This window comes from Chrysemys picta, chromosome 4 (genome assembly GCF_011386835.1).
Source record: "Chrysemys picta bellii isolate R12L10 chromosome 4, ASM1138683v2, whole genome shotgun sequence".
NCBI classification, from domain to species: Eukaryota; Metazoa; Chordata; order Testudines; family Emydidae; genus Chrysemys; species Chrysemys picta.
Window position 1 is genome coordinate 32,236,047 of NC_088794.1, and position 20,617 is coordinate 32,256,663.

The 20,617-nt window shown below is 46.5% G+C and overlaps 1 protein-coding gene across 2 annotated transcripts in view; it reads left to right on the plus strand.

Annotated features, from left to right (window-relative positions):
- Window positions 1-20,617, plus strand: part of RNH1 (ribonuclease/angiogenin inhibitor 1) — a 102,671-nt gene that overhangs the window by 56,209 nt on the left and 25,845 nt on the right. The window lies entirely within an intron of this gene.

Below are 20,617 nucleotides of genomic sequence, written 5' to 3' on the forward strand. Positions count from 1 at the left end.
AATTTATAGTATAGTTGATGGAAGTCTTTAATGCAGGGGTGGGCAAACTTTTTGGCCTGAGGGCCACATCTGGGAATAGAAATTGTATGGCTCACAAAATTGAATGCTCACAAAATTGGGGTTGGGGTGAGGGAGGGGGTGAGGGCTCTGGTTGGGGGTGCTTGGGGTGGGGGCAGCATGCAGAGTAGAGCCCCCTGGCTGCCCCTACATGTAGGAGCCGGAGGGGGTCCATGCTGCTGCTTCCAGGAGCTGCGTGGAGCAGCCCCCAACCCTGCTCCCGGGCTGGAGCGCTGGAGTGGGGAAAGCCCCAGACCCTGCTCCCCAGCGGGCGCTCGGGGGCTGGATTAAAATGGCTGGCGGGCTGGATCCAGCCCACGGGCCGTAGTTTGCCCGCCCCTGCTTTAGAGCATGTCTTGCAATGAAACTGTTTTTTGTACATTGTAATGCAATGATAAAATGTGGAACTTTCATTCAACTTTGTTCTAAAAAGGTACTTTTGTTATAACATTATCACGTTAGGTGGGAACTGCTGTGCGTTCATTGTACTGGACTAAAATTATGGCTGTGTGATGCAGATTGATCAAAGCAATTAAGCATGACATTCTCTTTATTTTTTTTTTAATTTATTTTTATATATATAATAAATCTGCATCATTGTTGGACCACAGTGGCACAGGCTAAGCGAAGATTCAGCTTTTGATTAAGTTCTGTAACTTCAGTGTAGTTAAAAGAAACATACTCATTGCTCGTTGTCACTCTTTTACCACCGTTTGGGGATGGAAACTTACAGCAGATGAGTTCTTAATGGCTTTGTACTGGAAGCAGAAAAGTGACTGGAGAAAAAGTGGGGGCAGCATATAATGTGCTTATGAGTTTGATTATCTGTGTCTCCAAGAAACCAGGAAATCTCTTTAAATAGAGAGGCTGAAAATAAGGGGGACAAGGGGGTACTCACCTTTCTAAACCTGCTCTTTTGCAGTATTCAGCCTTCTGCTTAGATGTTTCCTCTGGAACGTAAAAGGAAATGTAGCTTTACAGAATATCTCCTGCACAGGTCACCAAGTTTTGTTTTGTTTGTGTATGCCATGGACAGCAACTAAGTGAGATCATAGGGGGCCTTGTGGCTGTTCATTCCTGAACTGCTTATGAGACCCTATAATACAAAGTGTTCAGTGATGCTGTCAAGGCTGATTTCCCCACTCTGGCTCTTCGAGTGCAGGAGGTGGGGGCCCACAAGGATTTTAAAAATTAATACTTGCCACTCCAGGATTGTATTAAATCCCAAGGTTACAGCTTCTCTCTGACCTTGGCTTGGTAAATGCTGCCACCACCCAAATGCAAAACCCGTTTTGGAACCCAGGAAGACGCACTTGGGAATTCCTTCCTGTGGGGTACCCTCAAGCCCTTTCACCCACCCCCTTTCGGGGAAGAGCTGAGAAAGAAAACAAAGGAAATTAACTGTTGCTGCCAGCTAATTAAACAACCTATGCACAAACCTCTTAGGACACCAAAAATCCAATCCTGTTCTTAGAAAACACATCTGGAACTTAGGCGTTTGCTCAATTTTAAAAGAGCAATTCCAAAAATTAAGCACCCAAAATAGCTTTCTTGGGGGTTCAGCTTAAAGGTTACAAGCAAACCAAAGCATCTGGGGTTAGCACAGAAGAGTCCATTAGCCATAAGAAATAAACAGAAATAACCCTAATTGCGTCTTTTTAAACATTCCTGATCTAATTACACATTTGGGAGTTCCAAATAAGTAAGCCAGGTATGATCATAAATCAGATCATACCTAGAACTAAAGCCTCTCATAGGGGAACAGGGAGCAGTTATGCTCTTTCCTGGAGAAAAACAGACACAAAGGGGAAGTTGTGGGGTTTTTTTTTATTATTATTTTATTGTTTTTTCCCATTTTTAAAAGTTCTAGCCTTCCCATTGGCTCTTTTGGCCAGGTGCCCACTCAGTTTCCTTTAACTGGGGGACTTTTTTAACCCTTTACAGGTAAAGCAAGCAGAGAACAGCTAACTGGCTGGCTGGGTGTCTCCTCCCCCCCCCCCCCCCTTCATTTATCATAGATGAAATGTCCAGGAAACTTTAGTCACTTGGTGGACTGGACTGACAGACCTGTATAGCTAAGAAATGCCCCCATGTGCAATATGCAGCAATATAATGGATTAAAAAATGTTCAGTGTAACTAAACTGAGGAGTGTGTATATATGTGTGTATGTGTATATAATATATGGCATGTTTTGTGTTTGGCTGCGAAGAAGGGGTTAACAATGGCTCACAAGCATCTGCCTCTTTATACTGTACTATCACACTCTAAACCTGGGCACAATAATAAGTGGTTATACTCGCCGTTTGTCGTCCTCTCCTCTCCCTTGAGCCCTGGATGTGAGGCCTTTTAAAAGGTTCTGTCTATTCTGTGGGACCTGCTGTGGTTTTTGGAGTGGGGGTCCTACATGCAATGGATCAGGTCAACTTATGTGGCAAGACCAAACCATGTTTTACCTACTTTGGGGACCTAAAGGCCAGTGGCTCTCAGCCTTTCCAGACTACTGAACCCTTTCAGGAGTCTGATTTGTTTTGCATACCCCCAAGTTACACCTCACTTAAACTACTTGCTTACAAAATCAGACCTCAGAATAAAGTGTGACAGCATGGTATTACTGAAAGACTGACTTTCTCATTTTTACCATAGAATTATAAAATAAATAAATTGGAATATAAATATTGTACTTACATGTCCATGTATAGAGCATATAAACAAGTCATTGTCTGTGTGAAATTTTAGTTTGTACTGACTTTGTACCCCTGGTTGAGAACCACTGCTATAGACTGTAACTGGTTTTCTCTCAAATGACTACTTCCACAGTGATGACCAGCCTAGATATAATTGCACCCTATGGGATCTTAACAACTTATTTGTTGGGAGTTTGCCAGAATGTACCTTGGGTGGGGAGTATATGGGCCATCCAAACTGCAGTCTGGGACTGTAGCCTTGCTCCTTGTGCCAGTTGCTCTGGTGAAGGGGGTAGGACTTCTTTAATCTATCACTTCCCATGGAGGAATCAGTCTAGAGAGAACTGCCACTGACAGGGACTCCCTTGATGCAGCTGCTTCTCTGTCAGCCACAACTTTGTTCCATGGCAGAACAATTAGGCCATGTCTATATGTACAGTGCTGCAGCGGCACAATTGTGCCAATATAGCTCTGACGCTGCAGTGCGTGAGGTGAAGATGCTCTATGCTGATGGGAGAGAGCTCCCCCCTTGGCATAACACCTCCTCCCACTTCCACAAGCAGCAGAAGCTATAGCAGCTGGAGAAGCTCTCCTGCCGACATAGCGCTGTGCACACAAGCTCTTAATGTCGGTGTAACTTATGTCACTCAGGGGAGTGGTTTATAAGTTATGCCGACATAGGCTGTAGGGCAGACATAACCTTAGTTTCTAATCGGAGAATCCCATTGCCACCCTGTTCTGTGGGAGAACTGGTGTAAACAAGAGACCGGGTGCCAGGAACTCCTGAATACTGCTTCTGGCTCGGACACCGCTTCCCTTTGTAGCCTCAAGCAAGTCACTTATCCTGTCTATCTCTATTACTACTGTTTGTATTCCGGTAGCACCTACAGTATACCAGGTGCTGTCTGCACACAGTCCCTGCCCCCAAAGAATTCACAGTCAGGGACTTCTATAAACTAGGATTAATAATATTTATTTGCCTATATCCTGGGGGGTATTGGGGAATAAGTGAGGAGAGACCAGCCTAAAACCGGATCCTCAGCTGGTGTGAATCAACACAACTCCATTGAAGTCAATGAAGCCAATTTGATTTATGGCTGCAGAGGATTCAGTACCTAGATCCAAACCCTTCTGTGTTCTGTAGGGTGGTTTGAAATCTGATCTGAACTTGGCATCTCCAGTCTATTTCTGTAGCTGTGTGTGGAGCTCTGTAGGTAGCTGGCACCTGTCATTTTCTGTTAATGGGAGGACTGAAGAGGCAACAGAATGCAAGGTGGCTGATTCTGGTTTGCCACTGAAAGTAAAAGTGGCCTTGGTGCCCGGATGAGGCATGTCCAACAGTCCCTGCACCTCATCCCTGTTGTAAACACTTGACTCTGAACTCTAGACTGTAGTTCGGGGGTTAGGCTTGGGGAGTGCGTGGACTGAATCACTAATGGGAGAGGACACAAAGGTTGCAGATTCCTGCACTTGTCAGCAAAACAGCTTGTTCCAGGAAAAGCTATCAGTGGCTGCATGACAAATGCAGGAAGCCGGGTGGTAGCAGGTGCTGCAGGGGATCGGTTGCTCAGGGTTCTAATGCTAATTGTGGCAACTGTCCTGTGGTGCCCTCTGGTCTTCAAATTAGAACACTAAAGTATCTTTGTGTTTCTTTTGATGACAGGCAGGGGGGCACTTCAGAGAAGCCCTGTTTGTTAGCCTCAATCATATCTGCAGGCAATGATGCATCTGTGCCTTGCCTCTGAATTCAACCGGACCCCATCATGCCATGTTAAATGCTGTCTGGGCAGGGGTGAGGTTCTTTTGTATGTTAGAGCATTTTACCTGATTTCATTTCTGTCTCAAAAGTCCTGATCAAAGTCAGTGGAAAGACTCCTCCTGTCAGCTTCACTGGGCTTTGAGTCAAAGCCCCAAGTCCCCTACAGTCAGGCTTCTGTTAGTAGCAACATCTTCCCAGTCCGCACTTGGTCCCTGCAGCATGTAACTATCATGGTCTGCGATTGCCTCCAGCTTGTCATTGGGTTGATTCCCCATCATTCCTGAATTTGGAGCAATTTATTTGTATTCTGGTTGAGCACCAGTCAAGATCAGGGCCTCAGTGTGGTGGGTGCTGTACAAACATGGAACAGAGTCCCTGACCAAAGAACTGTTACTTTAAACAGGGGCAAGATGCTACAGGTGAGTGAGGAACGTGAGGCAAAGACAAGGGTGATAGTGGAAGGAACATAGTTGTGTATATTAGCTCTGTTTGGGCTCTTACTTAGAAATAATGTAGGTGAACAAGAGATATTAATAAATCACGAATGGACCCTCACCTAGCTATTGTTAGGCAGTTTACCCTCTGTGGGTATCACAGTGGACTGAGGATTTTGGATTCTTCCCAGAGAGTAGCTGCAATGGTAGCATATGGTCCACATTTGAAGCACATAAGGCAGTGTCCTACACCGGTACAATGTCTGTGCACTTGGTGTGGAGCACATTCTACATTAGAATCCTCTTAAAGTGAACTTGAATATAGATAAATACTTGTAGAGTCCCAAACAATTTCAAAGCATTGCAATAAGCAAATAGCTGTAGGTAAAATGAACCACTTTAAAAACAGCTGCTTTCTCCTCTCTGACCCAGACATGGGTACATTTTAAAACAGTGGGGAAGTGAGATGGGGCAAACTTGGATATGAACTCTAGGGCAGAACTCTGTTCTTAGTGCTATGGACTCATTGAACTGGGGACCTTCTCTACTCTGCAGTAAAATCTCTCCTGACCCCCTTTGAGTGATCTATTACCATCTCTAATATTCCCATAGCATAGTTGATAGATCTGCTTTAGAGGGATGACTGCCGATATCAACTCTTCTGGAATTTGAACCTGTGGTTCTGGAGAACCATGGCATTTTAAACCTGATGCTTAGACCAGCAGATCATCCCTTCTGGCTTATGTAACCTATAATGTCCATGGACCTGTAACCATCTCCGGTATTCCTGTAACATGCAACTGCTCTCTCCTGTAGAGTAGCATAAATAAATGCAGATTGGCTCTGCTAAATCAGCCACTTTTTCAAGGAGGAGGTGGATTTATTGTATACACCTGGCTACCATGAAAACACGTTATCAGTGGGAGCCTCAATGATTCACCTGAAGCATAAATCAGCTGTGACACTATCAGCAAATGCCATAAAGCATGTAAGGACATCACCAGTAATGAGAATCCTGCACACACGGCTGTGAGCCAACCTAGAGGAGGCCACAGATTTATGAGCAGGATAATATTGTTTGCTCATGACATTCTTTAAGAGGTTGTCCTTAAGTTAGAGGCTATACGAAGGTTTTATTGGTGTCATAGTTAAGACCTTTTGTCCCAGCCTTGATCTGGGACTAGGCAATGGCTATTTGATGTTCAGGTATATGCTCTCAGGTGATAACACAACAAGCTGTCATGTGACCACAAGAAAGAACACTGCTCAACACCAGAGACCTTTGTGGGGGCAGCACATTTTTCTTCTTTCTGCTGAGGTTCACTGAGGTCAATGAACAATAATAACCCCTTGCTAAAAAGGACACCTAGGGAGTTTGTTCATAGAGTGTACACACAATGGCTTATCAACAGACAGCAGAGGTTACTGTGTATGGAAAATGTTGGACCAAATCCTCCATTAATATAAATAGGCAGAGCTGCTCTGAAATCAGAGTGACCCCATCTTACAGTAGCTGATGGCTGGCTGGTGAAGTGTAGATTGGGAGGCAATAGTCTATGACTTTCTGTGCAATCATGGAAAGAGGGAGGGACATGGGACAGCCTGAAGCTGTTTCCGCATGAAAAGGAGATTTTCCCTCCCTCCCCCCCCCCCCCCCCCCCCCATATCCCAGGTATAAATTGCGTAGTTGTGGCGAGTGGATGGCTTCTTGAGATACTGGGAAGAACTTGTGTGGAAATCTGCAATTGTGCATGGTGCCTCACACACACTTAAGAAAGGGGCCCCTCAAACTTTAATTAGCTGCTATGGCCTTGTTTGGAAGAACTGCCTCCTTGCATTTACATGAAAATACTCCATTGGTTGTGTGTGGTGTAGTGGTTTCTCTCCTCCCCATCCCTCCCACCCCCCCGCAGTCAGTAGAACATACTCCAGAATCAGTAGAGGTGAAGCCCTGAGTCTTAAATTAAGATGGTATGATGCATCCACACAAGCACCATCTGCATGCCATCAAATCTGTCAGTTGACAAATGTCCTTGGCTTGCAAACTGACAGTTCCCCTCCCACCCTGGTTCCATAGGTCCCTGCAGTTGTTGCACCCTCACTAGTCTCCCCAGCTGGAAAAAGATGACAGCAATAATGATTGATCATGATTACTTGCTCACCTCTAGAGAAATCCTTTTAAGATCCTGTGAGGCCTGCTTATAATATGGAAAGTCTTTTCTTGTGTTTGTTTGCCATCAGCCACTGCTAATGCATCTCAGGTTAGCATTTTATCTGAAGAGAAATGGTAATTCTATTTCATTGACCTTTCAAAGGATTATGTCAAGACTGGGCTCCTCCAGACTGAATCAGTCCTTTTTTCCCCAAAAATCTCTTCTGAGTCTGAAAACTTAAGGCTTGTGAGCTGTATGTGTCTGTCTGTTTGTCCAGTAGCCAGTTGGACCACTTCCTCTAAATTGGGTGACTCAACCACATTAACTTCCAAAGCACTGGGTTTGCAGATGATTGTGGTTGGGCTCTTGCCTCACACTCCTTCTCCACTCAGCCCAGACTATCTGGGCCCGACTCTCTTGATGCCTTGCGTCTTCTGTCGTTTCCACACGTGCAAAGTGGGTGTAATATACCTGACCAGCATGAGTGAGTGAAGCCTTCTGATGTAGTTGCATATTGTACAAGCCCCATACCGCAGTAAGGGACCATGCAAGTGGCAAAGCAGTGGAGAATCAGGCCCTCTGTTCACATGAGCTGGCAGGGTTTGGAAACTGACAAGAATCCTGCTGTCAAAGAGCACTATCTTCGGGAGTTTCAGCACCCTCTCAGCTCACAAGAATGGAGCAAAGACAGTGGGTGGCATTTACAGCAATGCCCCAGGCAAAATACAGCTGATGCCTTAATGCTGAGCCTGCTGGCATCCTCTCACACTGGTGGCTTTTCTTCATAGCCTCTAAACTTGCCCACTTCTGTTACCCAATTCAACCCTTTGGCTCCCTCACTCCTTCAGTTTCTAAGTGTGCCTGGTGGCACAGAAGGGAGGGGAGCTGGACTGTAGCCTAGCCTAGGATCTCCCAGAATCCTAGAGATTTAGGAGTGGTCACTCTGTAGCACTCTTGTCAGGCTGTCTGGCTTGTCAAGCAGTAACAAGTACATTAAAGGGGTTGGCTGATAGTTTCCCCTTCCTCATCTTTTTTGCTAACCACTGTGGCTTTCGAGGGTAAGCTTGAGCCTGTTGGAAGAGGCCACAAAGTGATTAGAATGTCCTGTGACCTTTCTAAGATCCCTCCTGGGAGGGAGGCATTAATCCACTCAATTAGAGCTTACCTGTGATGCTGAGGACTGGCCTGCCTAGACACCTCTTAATAAAATGCACCTGAAGATTCTGACTCAGATTTCCTGGGCAGAAGAACAAAGAGGTCTGTCTGATCATGTTCAGGACTGGTTGTGGGCACAGCCAACAACTTGTGACATCTGTTCACAGTACTGCGCAGGCCGCATGGAACATGTTTCTGTGGAAAGTGTTTAGGCATTTTAGTTGGAGATCAAAGAGACATTGATGTGATCCCAGCAGGGATTAATTGGGGCAGGTAACTTGCCTGGTCTAATCAGTGCCTGGGAGGGCTGAGGTGTGGAAGTCTGCCATTACATTTCAGGTGCAGCCTTCGGGGGCTTTGTAACTACCTGTGATCAGACTGCAGGAGGGGGGAAGTCCTTTAGCACTTCCTGGATCCCAATAGGATCAGACTGCAGGAGCTTCAGGCTCTTAAAGGAATGATCCCCAAACTATGAATGGAAGTGTAAGGATTTCACTGCAGACTGGTGTATTGGGGGCTAATCTGAGGAGCTCTATAATTAGCACATTGCATCCTGCTGGCCACTTCCCATAGCCTACAGCTACATTACTCATCCTCATGACGCAGAGGATCATTACAGGAGGATGATTCCTCTCTGCCTCCCCACAACATGGCTAAGGGATTCGGATACAGATCTCTCTCCAAGTCATGGTTTTTCCCCTCTTAAGTCTTGAACCTTATCCATGCTGGGAGGTTTGCCTTGATTCCAGCCATGGCCAACCAATTCAGTGGAGCAAACACCCACTGTTACTGTGGAGCATATCTGCTGTGATGGAACCAGGATGAGCTGCACCAGTACAAATAGTGGCTCTTCCCTGCCTATGCTGGTGCAGGTGTAGCTGTCGTGATGGCTGCAGTCTAGCAAGTGCCCAGTGTATGAAGCCCTGGTGAATGTGTTTTGAGCAGCCATTTTCCAGAGCCTGGGTTGAGTGAGAAACCTTGATTATCCTTCCTTGCTGTGAAGGGGAAATGGGTTCACACCACAAACTCCCTTGGAGTTTTTGAAGACCCCTGTTTGGAGGTAGGATTTGAAGGCTGCAGCACCATTTGGAGCTTTAGCCTGGTGCAATGTCTTGAGGACTTTTTCCATTGCCAAATATGGTTGAGGAGTGGGCAGAAATTGATGAAAGATTGTAATGATTGGGTGAGCCCTTCAACAATCCCCAAAGCAAGGCCAACATGACATGCCCCAATTCACCTCTTAGTGGGGTCCCTGGATGCAGCTTATCTAGGGCTTGGCTACACAGGAAGATTATGCTGGCATATGGTAGGGTGTGAATTTTAAACCACAATAGTTAAACTAGTTTAACTCCCTGTGCTGACACCCTTATTCTGAAATAAAAGTGCGTGGAAGAGCTACCAGTATAGTTCTACTCTCCCATGTTGACCAGCCCTAAGTCTCCTAAAATACATGCATGTACAGAGAAGCCAATTCCAGGCACATTCTTAGCTCTGTGAGGGTTCTGCTCTGCCTGGCAGATCTCGCTAGACTCTCTGCTGTCTCATGACTCCTCAGGTTTCTATCCTGTTTAACAGCCTTGTAGGAGGAGCAGAGGGTTTGCTCTTAAACGGGGCTGCATGCTATGCTTTGTGACCAGTACGCTCAGATCTCAGTTGGTTAGAAACATCAGTCATAATTTTTTTTGTGCCCAAGAATCAGCGACTTGTGGGCCATGGTTATAATCTTACCTTCATCTTTGGGTATCGCAGTATCAGGACCCCAAGAGAATCTGCTAACCTTTCAGCCCTTCCTCCCCCCACCTCCGTAAGTAAATTCCATATGGAAAGGGATTCCTCACAAAGCTAAATGTGTCCCTGGTCTCCTCCAAGGGTGACTCAGAGCAAAATTTCTCATTATGACTTAATTGCTGTCAGTTTGCCCCAAACGACCTAATGCCGCTGGAGAAAAGTTGGCTGGTGTAAGGTTGTTCTTAATGTATATCCACATGATGGAAGGGCACAGAGGCAGGCGCTTTGCATAACATAAATTGGCTGGCCTATAGTGCCAACTGGAAAAGCTGATCTCTTGTGTTAGGCTCCAAGCACATTCTGTGCACACTGCTCCTTAAGGGCCGTGTGTGTGTGTGTGTGTGTGCGAGCACACACTAATTTTCTATGCTCTTTGCTGTCTTTTATCCCAAAGATAAATGATGCAGATCGTGTATTCTTAGTGTGTATGAAAACTGTAACCCCCTTGTCTCCTTCAAACATGTTGTTATCTGAAGAATACTGTCTTCAGTGTGGTGGTCCTGGTGCACTGTTAATTAATGAGAATTGGTGCAAGCTCTTGAAGTCTATTCTTCTTCTTGTGGTAGGTGCTGATCTTGGTTGGGAGGCTCTAGCAAAAGGAGACCTCTGTACATGCACATATTAAGAGATGAGTCCCTGTGCTAAAGAAATTACAGCCTGAAGAAACAATTCAGACACAAGAAGTATTATTAGCCCCTTTTTATTGAGGCATAGCGAGATTAATGACTCTCCTGAGCTCACAAGAGGAGCCTGTAGCAGAGCTAGAAATCGAACACAAGTCTTCTCAGGCCTAGTTCAGTGCTTTAGGCACAAGTCCATCCTTCCTATCTGGGGAATGGGAATCTTCTCTCTACATTCAATGGGATTTGGGTTAGGCTGCTAGTCCCTGGGGTAGATATATTTTAAACCATGACCACGTGGGCCTGGGTGGGATAGGAGGAAGAATACCAAGCAAGTTACTTTCCTTGCCAATCAGACACAGCCAGCATGACTCCTGTGTTCATGCTCATCCCCCATGGGCTAGTTGCTGTTAACTCCCCAGACCCAGTCAGTACAGGCCCAGATCTCAACAGAAGCAGTCTGGCTTTCTCCAGTCTGAGTGAGTGACAGGAAAAACCGAGGTGATAAGGGCTGATTCTCATCAGCTGACTAGTGCAGAAATGACCTTTGTCCTTGCTGCTTTCCAAGGCAGATTGCCTGCAGAACTCTGCAGGGGTAGAGGTGGGGATGTGCTGTGTATGGTAGTTCTGCTTCCCCTGGGGTTTTAAGGCTGCATCAAATCTGTCCAGTACTCAGTGAATTTTTCTGTGCTACCTTCTACCCCTGAAAATGGGCACAGACTGACTGCTGCTGCTTTGCATCTCTCCTGCCTTGAAATGGAAGTACAGAGTTCTTGCAGAAAGGCTGTCTGCTTTCACTGCAGCTTCTCAAACAGCCGCACCAATGCTACAGGGCAGACACCCAGCTATGTAAATCCATGCAGCTCGGCTGACTTACACCAGTTGAGGAGCTGGGCTCAGCTTTTTTGTGTGTTAGGCTCTTTCTCCCAAAGCAAGGCTCCTCTGTGTCATAACCCTATTGCATCTATACCTTGGGGCGAGAGCATGTAGCCCAGGGGTCGGCAACCTTTCAGAAGTGGTGTGCCGAGTCTTCATTTATTCACTCTGATTTAAGGTTTTGCATGCCAGTCATATATTTTTAGGTCTTTCTAGAAGTCTATAATATATAACTAAACTATTTTTGTATGTAAAGTAAATAAGGTTTTTAAAATGTTTAAGAAGCTTCATTTAAAATTAAATTTTAAAATGCAGAGCCCCCCGGACTGGTGGCCAGGACCCAGGCAATGTGAGCGCCACTGAAAATCAGCTTGCGTGCCACCTTTGGCACATGTGCTATAGGTTGCCTACCCCAATGTAGCAGATCTCTCCTGTAGTGGAGGTGCACCAGTGTGACACACTTGTACCAGGACACCAGCTTTCACTGTGCTGATATTGGCTTGTCCTGCAGACCTGTCAGCTGAGCACCTGATTCTTCACTACCTCCAACCTTGGGTAATCACTTAACCCCATGTGAAGTGGTGTCACCCACTAGTGAGTTTGAGTGGTAGCATTTTACTTGCATCTGACACTCAATGGACTAGTTTCTCTTTTCATTCAATGTTACACTGGTGGTGCAACACCATTGGTTTTAGTGGAGTCGCTCCAGATTTGTACTGCAAGAGGAGAATATAGCCCCACTTTGCCCTGTGTGTGGTCATCTATGCCTGTGCAAGGCAGTTGAGAATCAGGCCATTTAACTTTCCTGGAGTGTGTGTGTGTTTGTCTCCTGTCTTCCCGCTTCTGGCATTTGCAGCATGTATGCTGTATGAGGGACAGCAAAAAAATGAGCATTGCAGTGCACTCAGCGTGCAGCTCCTGATGGATCACATATCCTATAGATGCCACATGGCAGAAAGTTCTGATCTCTCCTTAACCCAGGAGCAGGGGTCAGAACAGAATCTTCCCTTGTGCTTAGTGGGTTTCATTCTGTTCCTGCATCAGAGCGGTTCCACTGAATTCTGAAGGGTTGCCTGGAGAGAGAGGGCTGAAGTTAGCTCTTCAGTATGCCTGGATAGAGAGGGTCAGTCTTATTTAAAACCTCCCCTTTTTGTGCTTTGTTTTACCATGCCAGCATCTCTCTAATGCTGCATTGCTGATCACCATATTAACTTACATAAGGGAATTATCTTATGATGAAAGAAAAGATGATCCAGGCTGGTGTAACTGCTTTAATCCCAATTGCAACAAAGCAGAATGATCCTGGCTACCAGTCTGAGCTAAGCTCTTCTCTGCCCCCGTAGCAGCTCCCTTTTATACGTGGCGTGGCATAGGCAAGTATTTCAATGCCTGATACAAAGGCAGTCGTGAGTCAGACTGCTGTCCACATGGCTTACTATTGCTGTGCAATGCCTTGGACTCTAACGTAAAGGTTTAGATGTAAAGGTTTAAACGTAACAAAGAATAGCAGTTCGTACAGTTCACCCACCTGCTCCCACTAGCTCTCCCAAGTCTGTCTAGCTGAAAAAACACAAGTGAATTCCTGTTGGCCCTTAATGGCCAATCTCTACCACCTTGCACTGTGTTGCCTGCTGAGTTCTGTCTATGCAAGGCAAACAGCTATGCTTACATATGGACTACTGTGTTGTGTATGCAGGGTGGGAGGTGGCAACATGTGGGATGATTGAATTGTGAGAGCTGAGGCAAAACCCAAGGTGGCTTAAATCTGTTTTTATCCTCGCTCTTTGGTGGGGCAGGGAGAGGGGACAGACCTATTTCTAGTTGAGGTTTATCTCCTAATAGGAAACTGGACTGCAGCTGATGGCCATTCCTCCTGGTCTCCTAAAGGCTCCTTCTGGGTTTGGTCCTTTTTTATGAATAAATTGTGGCCAGTGGCTCTTTACTCAGACTGAAACAATTTAAAATAACCTGTACATAATACCTATTTATTAGGGAAGAAGGCTGGCCTTGTAGCTGAAGCACTGCCCTGGGACCCAGGAGATGGAAGTCCAGTTGTCAGCTCTGCCATACCCTGTGTCTTTAGGCAGGTCACATGAAGCCAGACCTCCTAGTACTTGGCACCTATAGTCTGGGCCAGACGTTCCAGAAGGGCTCGGCCTCCAACGTGCTGAGCCCTTTTGAATATCTGGCCTTGATTGCAGGGGTTGAGCTCCATGAAAATGTGTTCCTTCATCTCATGGCTTTAGCCACTCACCTGCAAAATGGGGGTGTCGAAGGGTAACCGGCCCCTTTGAGAGAATAGGTTCAAGTCACCTGTGACTAGATTGATGGGGTCTGATACAGGGCACCTGGCCTCTGTAATGACCCAGGCAACAGGAAAGAGCGGCAGAGAGCTAGTGAGAGTTGAGTGAGAGCCATAGTCAGGAGCTGCTGTGGGGAGGGAAAACTAGTGTAAAGAGAGAACTGGTGCACTATTGGGAGAGAATGCTATGGATAGGAGTCATTGGAGAGAGCTGGCCAGAGCAGGGAATCCCTGGTGAGGAGAAGGCTTGTGCCCCTCAGTAAGGGGGAAGAACCAGCTCAGCCAGTGCAGGCTGAGCCCAGGAACAAGAGGGTTGATTCAGGAAGGGGTTCCCATGAGTAGGGGTAGGACTTGTCAGCGACGGGGCCTCAGGAGCAGAACACTGTAGAGAGCCCTCTTGCAGAAGGTCTAAGGTTCAGGCTGTGGGAGAGGAGTTGGAGCAGCCTGGAGAACTTTCAGGGGTGTAGAGGCCCTGGAAAAGGGGCAGAGGAATTGAAGTGGGACTGTTTGACTCTCTGGTGGGTGGCCTGAAGACAGTATCTGGAGTGCAGCTGGATAACTGCTACATTTTAATCTTGTTAAGAATGATCATCATCTGAAGGAGCTGCTGATATTTTTTTTTTTTTAGTATAAATGCAACTATGCTCAGAAGCAGGGCTAGAATTGGGTTGGTAATGTTCCTGTCCTCGGCCAAGGAGGTGATAGTCAGTTTGATTGGTGGTAGAGAAGATGGGGAAACTCAGTCAGCCCCAGGGACTGTAGGAGAAATTGAGGCAGGATTTGTCTGTCTCCCCACAGGAGGGCACCCTGGTGGGGACAAGTCTGTCATAGAGGGGAACTGTAACAGATCCCTTGTCCTGCTCCCACTGGAAACTAGAGGGAAATGAGCCTAAAAATTCAAGGAAAAAAGCAGGCAATTATTTATGGCCTATGGCCAGGCTTTCTAGGAACCCTCCTTCGCAGAACTGTTTGTACAGTGCTGTATCTGAGTTCTGCACAGGCTCTCTGACGAATACATCATTTACCATAGGAGTAGCTGCCTGTGCAACAGGGCTGACCTATAGGTTGACCTTGGGGCGGGGGGGGGGGGGGTGTCTGTATTTCCTATGTCTACAGTTTAGAAAAATTTCCTTTCCCACATGTTCATCTGGAACAGTCAGCCGATCACCGTCTCATTAACAGGTGCCAAAGCAATGGGGTGGGGGGAGGGACTGAATCTATTTAAAAAAAAAAAAAAAGTCCCAAAGGAACACTTTGTACTAGTATGACACTCCTTAACATGCTTGGGTTTCATATAAGTGATAATACCGAATGCCTGCCTTCATGCTATTTCTAACTCCTCTTACAGGACTCTGGAAATATTATTTTAAATAGTTTATGATCTAAGGATTTATACAATTTCCAGACAGCAAACAAAATTGAAAAGATGTAGAACACTAATGCCCGTGAGAAATCTGACACCCACCCTCCGCCCAAACAAGATACAGTACATGGTTCTGGGATGCAGGAAGCAGTTGCTGCAGAAAAGCCATGTATATTACTTGGTATCATACAATCCCTGCTCTAGAGATGGGGAAACTGAGGGAGACACAGTAAGGGATACACTGTTTTCAGGTGATTTGCTGCCTGGTCTTCACCTGCAGGTGGGCCAAAAATACACACATGGGTGCTGTGAGCAACACCCCACCCCCATATGTACAATACACTGCAGATGCAAACCCCTGATAATTCCACTGCTCTGTGTATGCAGTTGTTAGTATAGACACAGGTGTCTGTGCTTGTGAAATGCAGGTGTAAGTGTGTGCACGTGCCTCGGGGAGGTTAAGGCCTGACAATCTGGCCCTAAGTGACATGTCCAAGGTCATGCAAGTATCTGGCAGAACCAGGATTGGAACCCAGTTTGCCTGCCTGCCACGATACCCACTGTTCTTTCCCCAGTGAATAGCCTGATGTAGGTTCTGTGATGTTCCTTCAGCATGGAAGTCACATGTGAAGCATGGCAAGAAAAAAATGAAATGTCCAAGTCTTGTCTGCACTATTTCTGCTCCAGAGTCTAAGAACCCGTGACTTACAGTGATCACTTGTTGGCTTTTCACGGAGTTAATTTTCTGTTCATATTGGTGGTAGGTGAAGGAATCGCTTACCTCTTCCCTTCTTAGCATGGTGCCACTTTTTCCAGCACTTTTTTTGCTCAAAAGCTTTGACATGCTCCCTTTCCCTTCTGGATTCCCTAGGTTTAACAGCCAATAAACATTGTAAAAAGTCCAAGCAAACCCACTACTTCTCACCCTAAGGCACCCAGGAGAAAGTGGCAGCAGAGAGAGCCTGCAAGAAACAGCTAATGAAGGGGACTGCACCCTCCCAGTTACACTGCAGTGTGATTCCCTGGGTTACCCGATGCGAGGCAGAAATGGCTTCCCCTTGGAATTCAGGGGATGGTTCTGATACTGTCCCTTGATCCCTTGTCAGTTGCAGACTTGGCTGCATTTTATGTAGGCACAGTTTTTGTTTGTTTGTTTTTTCCCCTCCCTTCCCCCCTTGAGCTATCTGCTGGGAGCAGACTGGTTGGGCCATGTGAGCTGTTGGTGGTACATAGTGTGAGCATTGTTTTCCTGTTGAGTACAGGAAAGGGGAAGTGGCTTTCAAAACAAGTTTTTAAAAACATCACCAGCTGTGACTTCTCTTCCTCCCCCCTCTGCCCTTCCCCCAAATCCCATCCTGCCTCAGCACAGGGGGCTGGGCTAGATGACCAATTGAAGATCTTTCTGGCCCTAAATTTCTATGATTCTGTGTGAAAGTGAGTTTGGTTCTCATCTCTGTTTCCTGCTAGCATGGGTGTATCCTTGAAGGACCCCTTAGCATAATTCCTATCCCATAGGGATGTACTGAGCACATCTTATGCCATTCCTCAGCTTGTGTAACCTGGCTTAGCTCCACTTGCATCAGCCCTTGGCTTCTATCCTATCTTGGGGCAGGTGACAGGAACCAAACTGCTCCATCAGTGGATGTTAACAGTGACCGAAAGCAAAGCAAACTATGATGATCTTCCACAAGCTGAATTTACTAACTGACCCACCCAAAGCAAATGGAACTGTCGGTTTGAGCATTGGCCTGCTAAACCCAGGGTTGTGAGTTCAATCCTTGAGGGGTCCATTTAGGGAACTGGGGTAAAAATCTGTCTGGGGATTGGTCCTGCTTTGAGCAGGGGGTTGGACTAGATGATCTCCTGAGGTGCCTTCCAACCCTGATATTCTATTCTATTCTATTCTATTAGTTTACAGCCATGCGAGGTTCCTTGTAAGTGATGAACAGAGACTATTCTGGCAATCAAGCTGCCCAAGGAAAAGTTCCATAAGCCAATCCTCTCTCCCTGTGAAATTCCTATGTTTTGCAAATCCTGTTGCTGTGAATCTTGTTTACATCTCAAGCTGGCCAGGAAATGGCTTTCCAATCCCTGGAGAGACTGAGATTTCAAAGTCTTTCCCCATCCTGAATCGGGATGAAAAGTCAATCTGAAAAATTCTCATGAACCAATCCAAAGAATTTCTAGTCGGGTCAATCAAAATGTTTTGTTTAATTTTGACCTTTTTTGTTTTTCACTTTGTTTTGAAATTTTAGTGTTTTTGTTTTGTTTTGTTTTGTTTTTTAATACTAAAGTCACTTGGAACTGAAATGTTTTATCCCATGTCAAGATAGGATGTTTGAAAACTTTGACTCAGGAGATTTGTTGCAATTGATCCTTTCCCACCAACAAGTTTGGTTTGACAGATTAGTATTCTGATTTCTACCCGCCACTCAAAAACCCCTCAGTTGGAAAATTCCAGATCAGTTCTGTTTAAAACATTTAAAATGGAAACAATCGTCCTGGTAACAACTGGGGAAATAGCATGTAACGCTTACCATCAGTATTCAGAAAGCAGGTGAGTGTAAAAAGATGGACCCCCATGTGGAGTGAGCAGAGCACAATTCAGTTCTACATAGTTTGCTTCCAGGGGAAAAGCAGACAAATGCTCCGAAAAGTTGTTCTGAGCAGGAGAGAGAGAAGGGGAAAGTAGCAGAGAGGACCTGTAATGCTTCACCAGAGCCAGGGAAGGCAATAAGGCAACTCCTGTAATTCTGGAGGACGAGTCTGCTTTGGAGGTGGGCAGGAGAAGAAGATGCATTCTGCTCCTTATTATGAGAGGCTATCAGGGAAGTTGGGAATGTGGACATCTGATCAGACCCTCTGTTACCGTGTCTGTACTACAGCAGCATGTAAATGGGGCCCTGATCTTGGTTGGGACTTTGAGTACTGTGTACACACGTTGGAAGAGAGTGCCTGCCCTGAAGAGTTTACATTCTGAATAGCCAAGGCAGATCATAGTGCTTGACTAACGTCCCACTGCTCATGCCATTCCCTATGCAGAGGAGAACTCACTTGAATCCTCTTGGTGACCGCAGAGTGATTGAATGATAGCAGTTCTTCTGCAGGAGTAAAGCCAAGGGCAGCAAAATGGGTCTGAGTGCATTAGAAATGGGAAAGCTGCACCCAAACTAGCCATGCTGGTGCTAGCACTGGTGTTGGCAGAGGTGGAGGGACTAGCATAGGCCAGTCTCTGGCATGTCCAGCACTGCCCCTGACTTCATGAAATGCCTGAATTCTATCTGAAGCCCTTAAAAAAAATCTCCTGAGGGGCTGCTATCCATTTCTTACCCCTCAGGGATGGGTGACAAGCAAAGAGGGTGTTACAGAGCCATCCATTCCTCCCTCTTTAGCCTCATCCTTTCTGGCTACATTGGAAACCAAGCACAGTGATGCCATAAACTTTTCCTTTACTTGTGGTCCCACCCAAGTCCTAAGTTCATGCTCCGCGTGTGCCAGCTGCTATAGCTAATGGAACAGGAATGTCCCTGGCATAGACTGGTGCTCTTTATACTGAGATGGAGCCTTTCCAAAGGGAGCCACAACTCCCTGGGGGTGTGACAGCAGGAATGGCTTTAGGCTAATGTTAAATCTCCTCTTTCATTCTCCTGGACACACTGTTCTTCTTTATTTGCAGTCATTCTTCCATTTTTGTTTTTATTCACTTAAATATTTTACAGGTCAAATCTACTTTGCTGATAAGAGGGCAGATGTTAATTGGGTCTGGTGACGCTTTGCTTTCTTTAGTACTGTACCATATGCCCTTGATTCAAGGTGCTGCTTTCAGATCCAGTTCTAATGCTGAAAATGGCCTCTCATCCCCTTTCCCCACCCCAACCTTATTGCAGAAGTGTGGTTAGATTGTCATTAAGCCCTGGTAGTGTGCTTGGTCTCACTGGAGAGCATAGAGATAGGCTCCTTTAGATCTCTGTAGAATATCTCCTACTCTTCCATTTCCTCTTCCCCACTTCTCTTGGCAGCTTGAGGCCCAGTTCTCTGTTGCCCTGTGCGTTCCTTTACACACCCTTTGCGCAAATGTGTGAATGACCACACAATGTGCAGGGCAATGGGGACTTGGACCTCTGGTATTTTGGTGCCAGTTTCTACCTCTTATGGAGATGGGAACCAGACTGCAGTAGCTTCACAGATGGTGGGGTCTTTACCATGTCTAGCTATATAGTAACTTATGTGGAATCAGGTTTGGTGTAGCAAGGAACCAGACTAAGAACAAGCAGACCAGCCCCACAGCTAGTACTAATTCACCCCTTTGGTAGCCTCTACACAGAGGCTAAGGTCTGAGCTGGCCTGGAGACTGAACTATGGCCTTTCCTCAGAGCTGATTCTGCCAGGGCCCAGGGATATTTGGGACTTCATTCTCCAGGGCTGTCAGTCTGGCACTTCTCAAGTGCTACCATGTCCAGGATTCCAGTAGGTGGGTGCTGTTCAGGAGCATTCAGATTTGCACAGAGGACCAAATTGGGGGGGGGGGGGGGGAGTTTGTCTATAACTACAGCTGGTCAACATTTTGTTTTCATTGACCTGTCTTTTAGTGGAAAATGGCTTTTTGATGAGACAGACTATCTACATATGTCCATAGGCACAGCCAGCAGCAGACAGAAGTGGCATACAGGTCAGGTTCTTTTATTCCAAGACCCATTGAAATCCATGGGAGCCTGTAATGGAGCAACTCACCGCTGTAGCACCTCCTGCTGGTCATCCTGGGAATTAGCTCTGTCCACTCAGGAGCACCCTCTGCAGGCCAGTGTCTCGCTTGCCACTGGCCCCAGTGTCCCTCCCAAACCCCAGTCCCCCTTATCTTGTGGTTCTGCCCCCTGCAGTACCCCACAGTCTTGCTGGGTCTCCCCTCCCTGGGGACCCCCCCACCCCCTATCCCCACCTCACTCTTTGGCTACTGCCAGTCACCATCTAGCCCCCGCTCACTGGGGCAGACTGCAGTATAATTGCCACTCATCATTGGCAAGGAGGGTTTGCCTCTGCAACCCCAGTACCTTCTCAGCTTTGGGGTACGGCCCCAACTGAGGCTGCTTCCCCAGTCAGCCTTTCCCCAGCCACAGCCCTCTCCAGGGCTGTTTTTAACACCTCTGGGCAGGAGCAGGGTGATCACCCCGCTATAGAGCCTTTCCACTGACTTCTGTTGGCATTAGATCAGGCCCAATAATGAGGCTAATGCTAAAGTGCAAACATCTATTGCAGGCTAGTTGGTACCGGGGGCGGGGGGGGGGGGGGGGCGGTGAGCTTCCTCCCCTCCACTCTGTCCTTGCTGTTTGGCCTTCACCAGCTCTCTGGTCCTCCTCACTGACAGTCCCTAGCAAAACCCAAAACAGAATTTGTTTTGCGCTTTCCTGGAACAGCGTCTCTGGTTGTC